A 17,707-nucleotide genomic window follows, 5' to 3' on the forward strand; every position below is an offset into this window, starting at 1 on the left:
TTCTTCAACATTGTCTACCACCACCTGGCATATGGGTCAACATTCTACGGTGCTATCTTTTCTGCACTAAGTCCAGTATTTCTAGATGCCATTAACTGCTGTTTCTCTCCTCTTGCTACTTGGTGCATGATATGTGGGATCTTGGTGGTCTTCCACAACTGCCACAGGGATCGCATTTCGAAGTCGGTCATACTTCTTTCATTTGACTTTTTTTCCGTCACGCTTCTTGATGCACTGGCACCACTTGATGAATTCATCTGTTTTTGTGACAAGTTTTACCAGAACACCTTGGTAAATGTCTTCTGTTACTCATTTAATCAAGTGTGAGATTTCCTTTTGCCATATCTGTATTCACCACGTTGTCTATGGTCTATGACTGAAACATTCTGCACGTAAAACCGTGTCATTTCCCCATGATGTTGGGGCCTGTTCTACTGTTCCTCCACTAAGTGGATTTGCTGCTCACAGTCACCAAATGTTTTCTTTACTTTGGCCTGGAATTTGTCCCATCTATCAAGCTGCTTCTTGTTCTCGAACCACTGCTGGGGCGTGGCATAAAAGTAAATGCACACATTTTCCAAAGACGTCATTATCCAAGTTGTCGTATTTGGCGAATGAGTCAAATTCTTTCACTATTTTATTGAATCCTGAGCAGTTTCTCCGGAAAATGCGGATGGTCTGTGTCCAGCTGACTTACTGCTGTTTTGGAATCCATTAATCTCCTGTTTGATGTACTGCTTGTATTCAGGTTTCTATATGTGTCAGCAACAGCTTTTATGTTGTCTAATTGGAGCCATGGTCAAGAAGACATTTTTAATTACACAGCATCTCCACCAAAGCATATCTGTCAATCACAATGAAGACCAAATCTGAAACCAAGGCTTTCAATGAAGTATAACACTTGGCACTGACAGTGTGCTGATGTAAGCTGTCGTTAGCACATCGTTCGGCAAAGATGTATTGTGAAGATCAATAGTAGGCACACTCTCTCTCGACTGCGTGTATTTCGATCACCGCTGCTGGCCGGAGGGCCTCACTGATCCACTGACTCCTACTCCAGTTTGGCATCTGTCAGTTAGTTGCAGTGCAGACTTTGTTCACCCATGCTATGACAGTGCATAGCAACCAGACTAGTGACTGGAGTTTGTAATAGCAAGATTACCAACATTGTCTGCAAGAGGACTATTACTGATGAGCTTGCATCATGAACATGGACTTTATTAAGATTAAGTATCCAGTCCATGTAAATAAAGAACCACATTAAACCACGAGTGCATTTTTGTTTAAGAGGATACTGGGCACCCACAACAATATCCTCTCCCTTGCTTCCTTGATAAATGACACTACAGTGGTGATGAGGATGGGATACAACAGTGGCGATGAGGATACTACAGTGGCAACGAGGATAATTCAGTGGCGATTGAAATTAATCAACTTGGCTTGCTTCACCTGTTGTGTTTTAGCTTGTAGGGATGATCGTGTTCAACTGTTGGTAACTGCTAATTTTTTGTTATGTTCTTGCACGTATTCCAGGAGGGGAACCTCAGAACCAATCAAATTTCTGTTTTCAGAGGCTTTGCTTGCTTTTTGAAATTACATTTGTGTGAAACATGAATTCCCCGACTCCTCCACCCCCTGTCCGCACAGCCCAGTCGCAGACAGTCATAGTGATGGATCCAACACAAGTTTTTCAGTTTCGGAACCAACAAATTGCTACCCTACTGACAATGGTATAACAACTACTGGATGCACAGCCACAACCAACCAATCAACCAGCCAGCCTAACAAGTGCTGCCAACCAGTATTCCAATTGCTTTATAAGACGAAGTAGACAGTGAATTGAAAGAATTGCAATGCAATGGTGTAATTGCTCCCATTCATGCTAGTCAATGGGACAGTCCTCTCCTTTTGTTGCCTAAGCCTTCCGGTCACAATCCATTGTGTGTTGACTAAGTTTACAGTCAATTAACAAACAGTAGTTGACACTTATCCGCTACCTCACCCTGAGGAACTCGTGGACAGGCTTGGCGCAGGACGTTACTTTCCCAAGATAGATTTGCGCGATGCCTACTTGCAAATTCCATTGGATGAAGAATCACAGGAAGTCTTTGTTGTAAATACACACTTAAGCCCATTTAAGTATTTGTGTTTAGCCTTTGGCAGTACCTCTGTACCCACCATTTGTCAATGTTACAGGAAACAGCTGACTGCAAAAGTGCCATTTTGTTCAAACTACCTTGAAGATATTGTCATCTCAAGTCGTACACCGGATGAACACATCACGAATTTGCTTACCCTTTTTCGAGTGTTGTCAGATGCAGGACTCAAATGTGACTTTTTTCAAACTGAACTACAGTCATGTGATAAACAGTCAGGGTGTGCACCCCCTCCAATCGTTTTTGCTTGCAATCCATGACCTGCCTGTTCCTCGCAATGTGCGTGAATTGCAGTCAGTACTAGGCAAGATGACGTACTACATTCAGTTCATACCGAATGCCGATCAGATCGTTGCTCCATTGCATTGCTTGAGTCACAAACATGTGCATTTTGTGTGGACTAAAGACTGTCAAGACGCATTTCACAAAATTAAAAATGCCTTGCGAATGACAGACGTTTAGTGCATTTTGATCCCACCAAGCCAGTAGTTTTGCAACTCGGTGCTTCTTCCTACAGATTCGGTTCTGTGATTTTGCACAGAATTGTTGCACAAAACAGACCTATTGCTTTTTCATCAAAGTTACTAACTCAAACTCAGTGCCATTATTCTCAAATAGAAAAGGGTGCTCTCACTACTGTGAATGGGGTGAAAAAAATCTATCTCTATTTGTATAGTCACAAGTTCTATTTAGAGATAGATCACAAGCCTTTGAAGTCCTTGTCTCATCTGTCAAGGCCAGTTCCTACACGCACTGCACAAAAATTGCAATGAAGGGCTTTGTTGTTTTTGTAGTATCAGTATGAAACTGTGTACAGACCTACAGCAAAGAATGGCAGTGCACATGGCGTATACCTTCCGAATGGTCCAGACTCTGATTTGCATGTATCTGCCGCATCTTGTTGCCAAATCGATGCACAGGACTCTGAACTGCTAAAATCTTTTCCCTTGCACTACAAAAAACTGCACAGGCCATGGAAGCAGACCCAGACCTCAAGATTTTGTTGCATTACATTCACATGTCTTGGCCTCGTTCATTGAACATTATCCAGAACTCGGTTGTGTGTCGATATTTTGCACGTCGGCATAACCTTTCAGTTCAGCATGGTGTGATTCTAGTCCAAAATGACAGTGGATTGTGATTCCTCCACTAAGGACATTGGGAATTGTTCACACTAAAGATTTTGCACAATGGCACTGTACTTGGCTGGACACAGACACCCATATTGTACAGATGACATCATGTCCGCATGTGCAGAAAACCAATCCACTCCGCCACAGACATTCTCAGCTTGGCCAAACACTCAATCACCACAGCAGCAAGTGCACATACACTTCGCAGGACCATTTTGGAACACTCGTTGGCTCATAGTGTTAGACTCTTTTAGCAATTTCCAATTTGCGGTGCCTATCAACTCTACCACATCACGTAGCACCATTTAAGCGTTGTCCTCCATACTTCTCATTGTAAGTTTGCCAGAAGTACTTGTGTCCTACACTGGACCACTGTTCACTTCAGGTGATTTTGAACAGTTTTGTGAAATCAATGGCTTTCATCATCTAACAAGAGCTCCATTTCACCCCCAGTCCAACGGAGAAGCAGAATGCTTCGTACACACCTTTAAACAACAGATGGCTAAGTTTCGCACCTCCCATACAAGGGAACGGGCACTGCAATTCTTTCTCGGCTCCTATCACTTCCAACCACGAGACGGACCATCACCGGCGAAACTTCTGCATGGCCTCTACCATTGGACGCTGCTACACTTGCTATACCAAATGCAGCATCCAGTGCTGCCAATCGTCTGCAAGTATCGCTTTGCATCACGCGATCTTGTTCTTTTCAGGGTTTATGGCAATCGTGGGCACTGGAAAGAGGCATGATCCAGGAATGCATTGGCTCTTTATGTACTTGATTGGAGGTCCCCATGGTTTGCAGTGCTGCCAAATTTGTGCGTGTCACTTGCCTAGTAATTTGGCTGCTTTTCTTTCCCCAGATTCACGGCCTCACAGGAACACATGGCCTTCACAGCCACCCACTGGTTCCACCAGGCTACCCAGGCCACGTGGATGAACGATGCGCCCTTGCCCATGCTGTCCCCGCTCACTGACCCAATGGATGTGAACCCAGTGTGCCATCATCACCCCAGAACATCCCTTCAGGCCTGGACTGTGCTCTGGCAGCAGTTTTCCGGAGGATGTTCCTGTTGCCTCACAAACCACAGGGTGAGATATGGTCTGTAGTACACCATCTCCCAGTCAAGGCTCCCAGCTCATTTCTACACGCAGATGTAGTATGAAGATCGATAGAAGGCACTGGATCAAGTGTGTCTATCACAAGAGGGGCCAGAGACACACCATCAAGCAACACGGCGCCAATGCCCTCCCATAAATGGGTATTCATTGGAAAAATATATTATACTAAAACTGACATGTGATTACATTTTCACGCAATTTGGGTGCATAGATCCTGAGAAATCAGAACCCAGAAGCACCACCTCTGGCCGTAATAACGGCCTTGAAACGCCTGGGCATAATAACGGCCTTGAAACGCCTGGGCATTGAGTCAGAGCTTGGATGGCGTGTACAGGTACAGCTGCTCATGCAGCATCAACATGATACCACAGTTCATCAAGAGTAGTGACTGGTGTATTGTGACGAGCCAGTTGCTCGGCCACCATTGACCAGAAGTTTTCAATTGGTGAGAGATCTGGAGAATGTGGTGGCCAGGGCAGCAGTCAAACATTTTCTGTATCCAGAAAGGCCCATACAGGGCCTGCAACATGCGGCCGTGCATTATCCTGCTGAAATGTAGGGTTTCGCAGGGATCGAATGAAGGGTAGAGCCATGGGTTGTAAAAAATCTGAAATGTAACGTCCACTGTTCAAAGTGCCGTCAAGAGGTGACCGAGACGTGTAACCAATGGCACCCCATACCATCATGCAGTGTGATACACCAGTATGGCGATGATGAATACATGCTTCCAATGTGCATTCACCGCGATGTCGCCAAACACTGATGCGACCATCATGATGCTGTAAACAGAACCTGGATTCATCCAAGAAAATGAGGTTTTGCCATTCGTACACCCAGGTTCATCGTTGAGTACACCATTGCAGGCGCTCCTGTCTGTGATGCAGTGTAAAGGGTAACCGCAGCCATGGTCTCCGAGCTGACAGTCCATTCTGCTGCAAACGTCGTCGAACTTCGTGCAGATGGTTGTTGTCTTGCAAACTTCCCCATCTGTTGACTCAGGGATCGAGACGTGGCTGCATGATCCGTTACAGCCATGCGGATAAGATGCCTGTAATCTCGACTGCTAGTGATACGAGGCCATTGGAATCCAGCACGGCACTCCGTATTACCCTCCCGAACCCACCGATTCCATATTCTGCTAACAGTCATTGGATCTCAACCAACGCAAGCAGCAATGTCGCGATACAATGAACCGCAATAGGCTACAATCCGAACTATATCAAAGTCGGAAACGTGATGGGACGTATGTCTGCTCCTTACACAAGGCATCACAACAAAGATTCACCAGGCAACGCCGGTCAACTGCTGTTTGTGTATGAGAAATCGGTTGGAAACGTTCCTCATGTCAGCACGTTGTAGGTGTTGCCACTGGCGCCAACCTTGTGTGAATGACCTGAAAAGCTAATCATTTGCATATCACAGCATCTTCTTCCTGGCGGTTAAATTTCGCATCTGTAGCACGTCATCTTTGTGGTGCAGCAATTTTAATGGCCAGTAGTGTATTTGAATTGCCATCACTGACCAGAGGGCCTCACTGACTCGCACTCTAGTTCAGCGTCTGTAAGTTAGTTGCAGTGCGGGCGCTGTTCACTCAGTTTATGATAGTGCTTAGCAACCAGATACGTGACTGGAGCTTGTAACAGCAATATTACCAATATTGTCTGCAAGAAGAGTATTACTGATGAGCTTGCACCACGAACACGGACTTTATTAAAGTTAAGTACCCATTTCATGTAAATAAAGAACCGTATTAATCCACATGAGCATGTGTGTGTAGAAAGGATACTGGCCACCCATAACAACAGCCTCTCCCTTGCTTCCTTGGCAAAAAACAGTACAGACAGCATATTTATTATGGACACCAACGTAGACAGAACATAACTGTCTCTGGACAGACATTACTGCTTTTTATACAAATACTGAACATTCCAGGATGTGTAAATATTACAAACATAAATCAGTTTCAGTATAATAGTGATTTAAACAGCTGCAATGTCGTTATCTTCTTCTTCTTCTTCTTCTTCTTCAGTCCGAAGTCTGGTTTCATGCAGCTCTCCATGCTACTCTATCCTATGCAAGCCCCTTCATCTCCAAATAACTACAACCTACCTCTTTCACAATCTGCTTACTGTATTAATCTCTTGGTCTCCCTCTAGGAGTTTCATCACCCACACTTACCTCCAATACTAAACTGGTAATGCCTTGATGTTTCAGAATGTGTTCTATCTATCAATCTCTTTTTTTGGTCAAGTTTTACCACAAATTCCTTGTCTCCCCAATTCTATTCAGTTACGTGACTGGCCCATCTACTGTTCAGCATTCCCCGATAGCACCGCATTTCGAAAGGTTCTACTCTCTTTTTGTCTAAACTACACTCCTGGAAATGGAAAAAAGAACACATTGACACCGGTGTGTCAGACCCACCATACTTGCTCCGGACACTGCGAGAGGTCTGTACAAGCAATGATCACACGCACGGCACAGCGGACACACCAGGAACCGCGGTGTTGGCCGTCGAATGGCGCTAGCTGCGCAGCATTTGTGCACCGCCGCCGTCAGTGTCAGCCAGTTTGCCGTGGCATACGGAGCTCCATCGTAGTCTTTAACACTGGTAGCATGCCGCGACAGCGTGGACGTGAACCGTATGTGCAGTTGACATACTTTGAGCGAGGGCGTATAGTGGGCATGCGGGAGGCCGGGTGGACGTACCGCCGAATTGCTCGACACGTGGGGCGTGAGGTCTCCACAGTACATCGATGTTGTCGCCAGTGGTCGGCGGAAGGTGCACGTGCCCGTCGACCTGGGACCGGACCGCAGCGACGCACGGATGCACGCCAAGACTGTAGGATCCTACGCAGTGCCGTAGGGGACCGCACCGCCACTTCCCAGCAAATTAGGGACACTGTTGCTCCTGGGGTATCGGCGAGGACCATTCGCAACCGTCTCCATGAAGCTGGGCTACGGTCCCGCACACCGTTAGGCCGTCTTCCGCTCACGCCCCAACATCGTGCAGCCCGCCTCCAGTGGTGTCGCGACAGGCGTGAATGGAGAGACGAATGGAGACGTGTCGTCTTCAGCGATGAGAGTCGCTTCTGCCTTGGTGCCAATGATGGTCGTATGCGTGTTTGGCGCCGTGCAGGTGAGCGCCACAATCAGGACTGCATACGACCGAGGCACACAGGGCCAACACCCGGCATCATGGTGTGGGGAGCGATCTCCTACACTGGCCGTACACCACTGGTGATCGTCGAGGGGACACTGAATAGTGCACGGTACATCCAAACCGTCATCGAACCCCTCGTTCTACCATTCCTAGACCGGCAAGGGAACTTGCTGTTCCAACAGGACAATGCACTTCCGCATGTATCCCGTGCCACCCAACGTGCTCTAGAAGGTGTAAGTCAACTACCCTGGCCAGCAAGATCTCCGGATCTGCCCCCCATTGAGCATGTTTGGGACTGGATGAAGCGTCGTCTCACGCGGTCTGCACGTCCGGCACGAACGCTGGTCCAACTGAGGCGCCAGGTGGAAATGGCATGGCAAGCCGTTCCACAGGACTACATCCAGCATCTCTACAATCGTCTCCATGGGAGAATAGCAGCCTGCATTGCTGCGAAAGGTGGATATACACTGTACTAGTGCCGACATTGTGCATGCTCTGTTGCCTGTGGTTCTGTCAGTGTGACCATGTGATGTATCTGACCCCAGGAATGTGTCAATAAAGTTTCCCCTTCCTGGGACAATGAATTCACGGTGTTCTTATTTCAATTTCCAGGAGTGTATTTATCATCCATGTTTCACTTCCACATACAGCTAACTCTAGACAAATACCTGCAGAAGATACTTCCCTATTTGATGTTAACGAATTTCTCTTCTTCAAAAAAAATTTTCTTGTCATTGCCAATTTACATTTTATATCCTCTTTACTTTGGCCATTATCAGTTAATTTGCTGCCCAAATAGCAAAACTCGTCTACTACTTTCAGTGTCTCATTTCCTGATCTAATTCCCTCAGAATCACAGGATGTAATTCAACTACATTCAATTATACCTGTTTTGCTTTTGTTGATCTTCATCTTGTATCCTCCTATCAAGACCCTGTCCATTCCATTAACTGCTCTGCCAAGTTCTTTGCTGCCTCTGACAATTACAATGTCATCAGCAAACCTCAAAGTTTTTATTTCTTCTCCTACTCCAAATTTTTCTTTGGTTTCCTTATTGCTTGTTCAATGTATACTGAATAACATCGGGGATAGGCTGCAACCCTGTCTCACTCCCTTCTCAAGTACTGCTTCATTTTCATGCCCCTCAACCTTCAGAATTACAAAGAGAGTATTCCAGTCAACACTGTCAAAAGCTTTCTTTAAGTCCACAAATGCTATAAATGTAGGTTTGCCTTTGCTTAAACTATCTTCTAAGATAAGTCATAGGGTCAGTATTGCCTCATGTGTTCCTACATTTCTCTGGAATCCAAACTCATGTTCCCAGAGGTCTGCTTCGACTAGTTTTTCTATTCTTCTGTAAAGAATTCACATTAGTATATTGGAACACTGGCTTATTAAACTGATTGTTCAGTAATTTTCACACCTCTCAGCAACTGTTCAACTGGTCTTTTTTTTTTTTTTTTTTTTTGGAATTACTACATCATCTTGAAGTTTGAGGTTACTTCACCTGTCTCATACATCTTGTGCATCAGATGGAGGAGTTTTGGCACTCCCAAGGCTATCCAGTAATTCTAACGGAATGTCATCTACTCCCGAGCTCCCGAGGCCTTGTTTCGACTTAGATCTTTCAGAGCTTTGTCAAATTCATCTCGCAGTATCGTATCTCCTATCTGATCTTCATCTACGTCCACTTCCCTTTCTATTATATAGCTTTCAAGTTTGTCTCCCTTGTGTAGGCCCTCTATATACTCCTTTCCCTTCTCTGTTTATGACTGGTTCACAGCACAAGACACAGAAATGATTTTTACATAGAGTTTGTCTCCTTGTCTAGCATTCACAATGGAGCAACATACAGTGGAGAGAATCTATTCAACAAACTCTCGTTCAACATAAGCAAGAAATTGGGGGGATCTCCACCAATCCAAAAAGACGTTAAAAACATTAGCTGGTCTCCTACAAATTATCTAAATATCTAGATTCAGGCATGGAAAATTCTATAGCAACACGACAGGTAGCACTGTAAAGCTGTGCGAAAATCATTAATGTACTGTGAATACAACTCTGTGCTTACGGATGTGGGTATAGATTTTCTTGGAAAAGTACCAATGAAATAACAATAAATATTAGTCTACTAATGGCAAATAAACAGCAGTTTTATAAAGTAAGTGAGGAGGCAGTAGCTATTTTCAAAGTAGCAGCCTTCTTTCTAACTCATCCAAGTAAATTTATTCGGATGCTTTATGCTAGAATTGTGCTGTTTAGTATATTGCTGATTGTTTCTTTCAATTCTAACCCCTGTTACACCTTGCTTTCTATCTGTCCTTTCTCTCATCAAAGACATGCTGCTCTGACATCTGTAACTACTAGTATTTTGCCACTCAAGATGATGCTTCCCTCCCTTTAGGTTTTCTGCTATCAGCACAGCCAATTTATGCTAACTTTTCCCATTTATACAGAGAACGTGCTTGGTATAATCCCCTATACTGATACAATCAACAACAATCACATCAATGTGCGACACTGCACACGACAAACAGCTGTTTCAGATACAAATTTACACTCCTAAGAGAAGTGTTGAAATGAGACAGCTCAGAACAGATATAAATTCAACAATGTATCTCTTTACCCTGTCACACTCTATACTGTACTCAGGTTCTATGTCAACACGTTTTGTCCAGCCCACCCTCCACAACCACGGCATGCCTTTGGTGAAATTTTTACAAAGAGATCTACTGTTCTGATACAGGCTCATCCTGCAACAGTTGACCTATACCTCTAACATGAGAACAACCTAACAAAAATTCTTACTTTCTCTGTCCTGACTTTCTTGTATTCTTCCTTTTAAATGGTTTATTGAAAGTTCGTTGTGCCCCACCTACACCAACCTGAGGTTTGTCGATTTCCAACAAAAGCAGAGTCAAACTTGTTTTCACATTTTACTGTAAGCTGTCTCAAGTAGTCCTATGCATATTCCCTCTATTGGCAGTTTCTATTTCCCACTTAGTATACATTTAAATCAGTTTAAAGAACCAATTTCTCTTACAAATGTTAACAATGTACACATACTACTAGGGACAGAAAGCTGGCTGGAACCAGATGTCAATAGCAATAAAGTTTTAAATTTTGACTGGAATATACATCAGAAAGACAGGATGAATGCTGGTGATGGAGGCAAGTGTATAGTCATAAGAGAAATGATAATATCTAATGAGATTAGTACAGATACCAAATGCAAAATAATTTGGATCAAGACAAGTATTGATAGGGTCAAACATGGTTATTTGATCTTTTTACAGACCATGCCTCAGGAGCAGTAATAGCAGGACATTAGGGGGGAAGCTTGGAGAATATTTCATGTAAATTTCCTGAACATGTTGCAGTATTAGGTGGAGACTTCAGCTTACTAGCTATAGACTGGAAAGCTTGAGTGATTAGAGCAGGTAGTAGGAACAGGGAATCATGTGAAATTATTTTAAATGTCTCATCCAAAAATTACCTTGACCAGTTAAACAGTGAATCAACTTGACAGAAGATCCTAAACAGTTTTGGTCTTATTCTAAATCAGTATACGGATCAAAGCCCTCTGGTCCAGACGCACTGTCGCTGTAATGGCACTGAAATGGAGGGCGACACAGGTAATGACAAAATAGTAAATGCCTTTTTCGAAAACTGTTTCACAGAGGAAGATCGCACTGTAGTACTTTCTTATATCATTTCATGAACAACAAAATGGCTGATATCGAAATATGTGACCAAGAAATAGAAAAGAAACTGAAATCCCTCAACAGAGGGAAGGCCACTGGACCTGACAGGACACCAATACGATTCTACATTGAGTATGCGAAAGCACTTGTCCCTCTTCTGGCAGCAGTGTGTCACAGGTCTTTGGATGAGCGAAGTGTTCCTTATGATTGGAAAAAACCGAAGGTCATCCCTTTTTCAAGAAGGGTTGTCGAACAGACACACAAAACTTCAGGCCTAGGTCTCTGAGGCCTGTCAGTTGCAAAAATTTTGATACATGTTTTATGCTCACATTTTATGATGTTTCTGAAGACTGAAAATATCATCTGCAGATATCAGGTTCTGAAAACAATGATATTATGGGATCCAGCTCATTCTGCTCATTCACAGAAGACAGTAGAGAATGGTGCCCAGATACAGGCTGTGTTCCTGATTTTCGTGTGGCATTCTGTATAGTTCTACACTTCTGTCTAACGAACAAAATATGAATGTATGGAATGCTTATGTAATTGGATTGAAGATTCACTAACAAACAACACAACACGTCATTCTCAACGAAGAGAAGCCTTCAAAATGTAAAAGTGACTTTGGACATACCCCAAAGGAGTGTTACAGACTGAGGTGACAAAAGATATGGGATACCTCCTAATATTGTGAGACACCTCCTTTTGTCCAGCATAGAGCAGCAACTCTGTGGAATGGACTCAACAAGTCAATGGAAGCCCCTGCAGAAGTATTGAGTACGCTGCCTCTATAGCGTCCAAAATTGCGAGTGTTGTCTGTGCGGAATTTTGGGCATGAACTGATCTCTCGATTATATCCCATACATGTCCACTTGCATTCATATCAAATGATCTGGGTGGCCAAATCATTCGCTTGAACTGACCACAATATTCTTCAACCAGTCATAAACAGTGGCCCACTGACATGGCGCATTCTCACCTGTAAAAATTGCACCTTTGTTTGCTGCAAATAGCATCTAAGAAGCCAAACATAAATATTTTCAGTCAATGATTGGTTCAGTTGGACCAGAGGACCCAGTCCATTCTATGCAAAAACAGCCTATACCCTTATGAAGCCATCACCAGCTTGCACGGTGCACTGTTGACAACTTGGGTCCATGGCTTCGTGGGGTCTGTGCTACGCTCTAACCCTAACATCAGCTCTTACCACCTGGAAAGGCCACCATTTTCTTGTTGTCTAGTGTCGAACCGGTAACGTGACTAGCACAGGAGAGGTACAGCAGGCAATGTCATGCTGTTCGCAAAGCCACTCGCGTCTGCTGCCATAGCCCATTAATGCCAAATTTTGCCACACTTTCCTAAAGTATAAGTTCGTCATATATCCCACATTGATTTATGCAGTTATTTCTGTTGCTTGTCTTTTAGCACTGAAAACTCTTCGGAGATGCCACTGCTCTCAGTCATTAAGTGAAGACCATTGGTCACTGCATTGCCCGTGATGAGAGGTAATGCCACAAATTTGGTATTTTCAGCACACTCTTAACACTGTGGATCTCTAAATATTGAATTCCCTAACGATTTCTGAAATGTAATGTCCCATGTGTCTAGCTCCAACTGCCATTTGGCATTCAAATCTGCCGACTCCTGTCATAATCAAGTCAAATACCTTTTCACATGAATCACATGTGTATAAATGACAGCTCTGCCAATGCCCTGCCCTTTTATATTTTATGTATGCGATATTACCACTATCTGTATATGTGTGTATCACTATACCATGACTTATCACCTCACTGTCAGTCCACTATTTCTCACAGTGTATATAAACAACGCAGCAGACATCTCTGGAAGTTCCATGAGGTTTATCACAGATGATACTGTTCTATACAGAGAAGTCACAATGCTACAAAACTGTAATGAGGATCGAAGTTTGATGCAGTGAGTGGCTACAGACCTTCGCATTAACAAATGTAACATATTTCATATACTATTGCAGAATTATCACTGGAAGAAGTTACTTCCATAAAATGTCTAGGACTACGCGTATGCACTGATTAAAGTGGAATAGCCACATAAGCCTAATCAGGGAAAGGCAGGTGCAGAACTGAGATCCATCGGACGAATCCTTATGAAATGTAGTTCACCAACGAAGGGGAGTAACTAGACCCTAGTTCAATGAATAGTTGAATATTCTTAGCACTATGGGATCCATACCAGATCGGATTGGTACAGGGAATACAGAAGGTCAAAAAAATAGCAGCATGTTTTGTTACAGGTTCATCTGGTAAGCATGACAGCATTACAGATCAACCAACTCCAGTGGCAGGTACTGCAAATAAGGTGTTCTGTACCACAGTATGGGGTACTTTTAAAGTTTCAAGATCGCATGTCCTTAGAAAAGTCAACAAATATAATGGTTACTTCTATGTATCTAGCAAAAAGACCATGCAGATAAAATTAGAGAGATTAAAGCCGACATGGAGGCTTACCAACAATTGTTATTCCTGTTAACTATTCACAACTGGAACAGGAAATGGGAGAAGTGACAGTAGTACACACAGTACCGTCTGCAACATACCACAACGTGGTTTGCGGGGTGTGGACGTAGACGTAGATGCCCTGGGAAATCTAACTTAGGATGGTACGATAGGTACTTTAAATTCCTTCTCCAACATCCAAGTCCAATCCCTTAACCACTGTTCACCTACCCTGGTGGTGTTGAAAGTTTAGAATAATATATTATACTGAACAAAATAATTACAGTATAAATGCTTCACTGAATATCTGTAGACTACTTTGCTATCTTTTGGCATATCAGAGTAAATTCGAGGTCTATTGATACACCCAGTATAAAAACAATTGGAATGTGAAATCCACATGTTCAGCAACAAAATCTGCAAAATATCTTTAGTAAGGTGCCATATAGGTCCTTAACAGAGCCATCATATAAAATTGTAAAATCGATGTGGGATTTTGCCATGTTTGTCGTTTTTCTGTGTTGTAATAGCTGTTTCTGTTAGTGGTGGTGGTATGGCTAATAGCACATGCTGGTCTGCTCATTAGTTCCCGTATACATATGAATTAAATAGAACTTTCATCACTAAAAATGGTATGACAACATTGGAAAATAAATAAATGGTATAAAAAGAGGAAGTACTGTGAACTGTTAAATATAAACATATCCAGAAGAAAGAGAAGTTTTCAGCCTATTAAAATTAAAACTTAACAAATTGGCCAGTGTCATGACTAACAGATGGGATCTAGAACACAAATTTGAGAATTTGCATGTGCTTATTGTTTTTACTCAATATAGCAGGCAAGTCTTCCTCCATACCATGGACTGACCTCACACTAGCAAACATTGTGCATTGTGTCAGGAAGTCGTGCATTGACATCTGTGTCCAACTACTACACAAAGATGAGTGGGCCTCCCTGCTGGAGAAGAAAACAATGTGTCAAAGGAGCGTGTCCTATTTGAAGGCATGTTGGGACGACTTATCTCACCTCACCTCATCACCTGTGACCAAGTGTCCCACAGCTAGACAGTCAGTTTCTCTGAACACAATTTATTAACCTCCACTTCTCACCATTCACTCACCAAACCTGCATGCTCCACACTCTCAGCAGCAAATGTAATGAATTGCAGGGGGCTAGCATAATGTGTCATTCTGTTTCTATAACAAGCACCTTTGCCTGCCGAAGTAAGGCAGTTCGATTCCCTGGTCCTCCTTATATACCCTAATACCAACATAATGACACCACCTTCCGTCTCTTTGTAAGGAAAGGCTGCAATCATCAACAGAATGGAGTTGTTCCCTGCTAGGTGCATATGCTGAATCGCCTGAAGGGCACTCTGTGAATCACAGCAGACAAGACATTTTTTGTTGCAATGTTGTCTCATATGCTCCTGTGGCCTTAGGATGCAGCTCAATGTCATAGATGGTGTATTTCTTTGGTAAGAAAACCTCGATAGCACATGCACCAAACAAAGATGAGCAGCCAATGGACTCTCCTTCAGTGTTTACAGTAAGATCTAAGCAATCCTCAAACTCTCAGTAAAAAGCTTAACACATTTTCACAAGCATTTTGCTTCTTGTATTCATGTAAATCTAACTATAGTTGGTCTTTAAATATGTCTGCTTGTGTCTGTATGTGTGGATGGATATGTGCGTGTGTGCGAGTGTATACCTGTCCTTTTTTCCCCCTAAGGTAAGTCTTTCCGCTCCCGGGATTGGAATGACTCCTTACCCTCTCCCTTAATACCCACTTCCTTTCGTCTTCCCCTCTCCTTCCCTCTTTCCTGACGAGGCAACAGTTTGTTGCGATAGCACGAATTTTGTGTGTATGTTTGTGTTTGTTTGTGTGTCTATCGACCTGCCAGCACTTTTGTTCGGTAAGTCACCTCATCTTTGTTTTTATATATAACTATAGTCTAATCTTAACTCTGGACCACCTCAGCAGGCCAGGTGATGAATGGTTTCATCATATCATAAGAAGAGAGACTTTCCCAACTCCTAATGCCACTAAAACATGATTAGCTTGTATTCTTAGCAGACTTGTAACTTGTGAAAGACTATCAAAAAGCTGATCCATCTAACAATGAACAAAGTATGGAACATTGATGACAAGTGGCAATTCTTTGCTACTGTGCAAGTTCTCACAGCCATTACTTTAAAATTAAGGCCTCTAAATGTGGCTACACATGCAACTGCATCCTTGACATACACACGATTCAATGTTTTGCAGAAGCATGCAAAAATCCTTCACAACTTCATACGGCTCAATTTGTATCTGAAATATATCAAGCACAGATGACAATGCTCTCCCATAAGCAGTCCACAATAGCTACAGGTTTTGCAAAGATGTGGAATTTTTCAGAGTGTTGGTGCCATTGATGAAAAATAGGCAGAGAGAGTTCTTCCAACTACAAGTGACTCATTTTATTCTATTCGGAATGAAACTAGCTGTCACTTAACAGGCAGTGTGCTGCATGGCTCCCACCACCACTACAACAAAGGGAGCTGTGCAGATATGACACTGTCAGCTGCCATTGTGTTGCTACTACTTCTGTGCTATGCTGTGCTGTGCTGTCTAAACCAGCGTGCCAGATAGTCCTTAGTGAGCTGGCATATGTGGCATATGTGGGGAACTAATGGCGCAGGCATCAGCAGAATGATCTCTGTGTGGTCAGGGGGTTACAACCAACAGGGCACATGGCGGCCCCACCACAATGGACTGGCTACCATGCTGGATATCAGGTGCAAAGAAGTCCATGGTCATCGTCGACACAGAAATCGACACTGCACAGTGCATGGTGGAAAACGCACCCGGGAAGGTGTCCTCGCCCAAGAGATGGTGAAAGGGCAGGACTGCAATGCGACAACAAGAAAGTGGGCTAAAGATCTCAATGCACAATGGACATGATGCACCTTGTAAGGTGCCCTTCCCCAATTGGCTCACTCTTCAGGAAAATTTTGAATGAAGGTCAAACCCTACAGGAGACCATCACATAAAGGCCGAAACATGTGAAAATCCTTTTAGTAGCTTCGTACGACATACAGGAATACCTCGGGCCTATTCTAACCCCCAAACCCGCAGGGGGGAGTACTGCAAAATGGTTCAAATGGCTCTGAGCACTATGGGACTCAACTGCTGTGGTCATAAGTCCCCTAGAACTTAGAACTACTTAAACCTAACTAACCTAAGGACAGCACACAACACCCAGCCATCACGAGGCAGAGAAAATTCCTGACCCCGCCGGGAATCGAACCCGGGAACCCGGGTGTGGGAAGCGAGAACGCTGCCGCACGACCACGAGATGCGGACGGAGTACTGCAAGCTTCCATCAGATGTTGACATAGGTCGTGCAGGTTTTGTCGGCACTACCTGCTCATTGAGCCACACCTCAAGGGGCTCTAGACTAGAAGCACCTTCTGCCGCCGTGATATAAGATGGTGGGCGACAGCCAGACAGTAATTTGAGCTTGGAGCCACTTCTCTACATGACGCTATGCAGACGCCGCATAGTCGTTGCTCTGCCACCATCATTTGTGCTTTAGTTCAGAGAGGCTCATCCTTGTTGATAACGAGAGCCGGACTTCATTTCTTACTATAATGAGTCTTTGTTCACTTGGTGAAATACACTTTAATTAAATCTTTTGTTTACTGTGGTAACGTGTTCGCTAATCACTTCTGTTTCTGTCCAGCTTTCCTACAATGACACTTGCCACACCACTGTTGCCCACCTCTTCTTACCATTGTGTATGAAATCATACACAACAGTTGTGCCTGGACATACCTCAACCCAGTAGAATAGCAAGCTGAACATGCACTGTGGAGGCCTGGTGGAGCTTTATCACACTTTGGGGGATGTTCAGCTAAGGCATCACTGCATCTGTGAACTGTGTGAACATTATTGCAGACCATCAGC

At 43.6% G+C, this 17,707-nt stretch overlaps 1 protein-coding gene across 1 annotated transcript in view; it reads right to left on the reverse strand.

The window, feature by feature from the left end:
* Window positions 1–17,707, reverse strand: part of LOC126473583 (protein lin-9 homolog) — a 101,977-nt gene that overhangs the window by 64,544 nt on the left and 19,726 nt on the right. The window lies entirely within an intron of this gene.

This window comes from Schistocerca serialis, chromosome 4 (genome assembly GCF_023864345.2).
Source record: "Schistocerca serialis cubense isolate TAMUIC-IGC-003099 chromosome 4, iqSchSeri2.2, whole genome shotgun sequence".
In the NCBI taxonomy this organism is placed as follows: Eukaryota; Metazoa; Arthropoda; class Insecta; order Orthoptera; family Acrididae; genus Schistocerca; species Schistocerca serialis.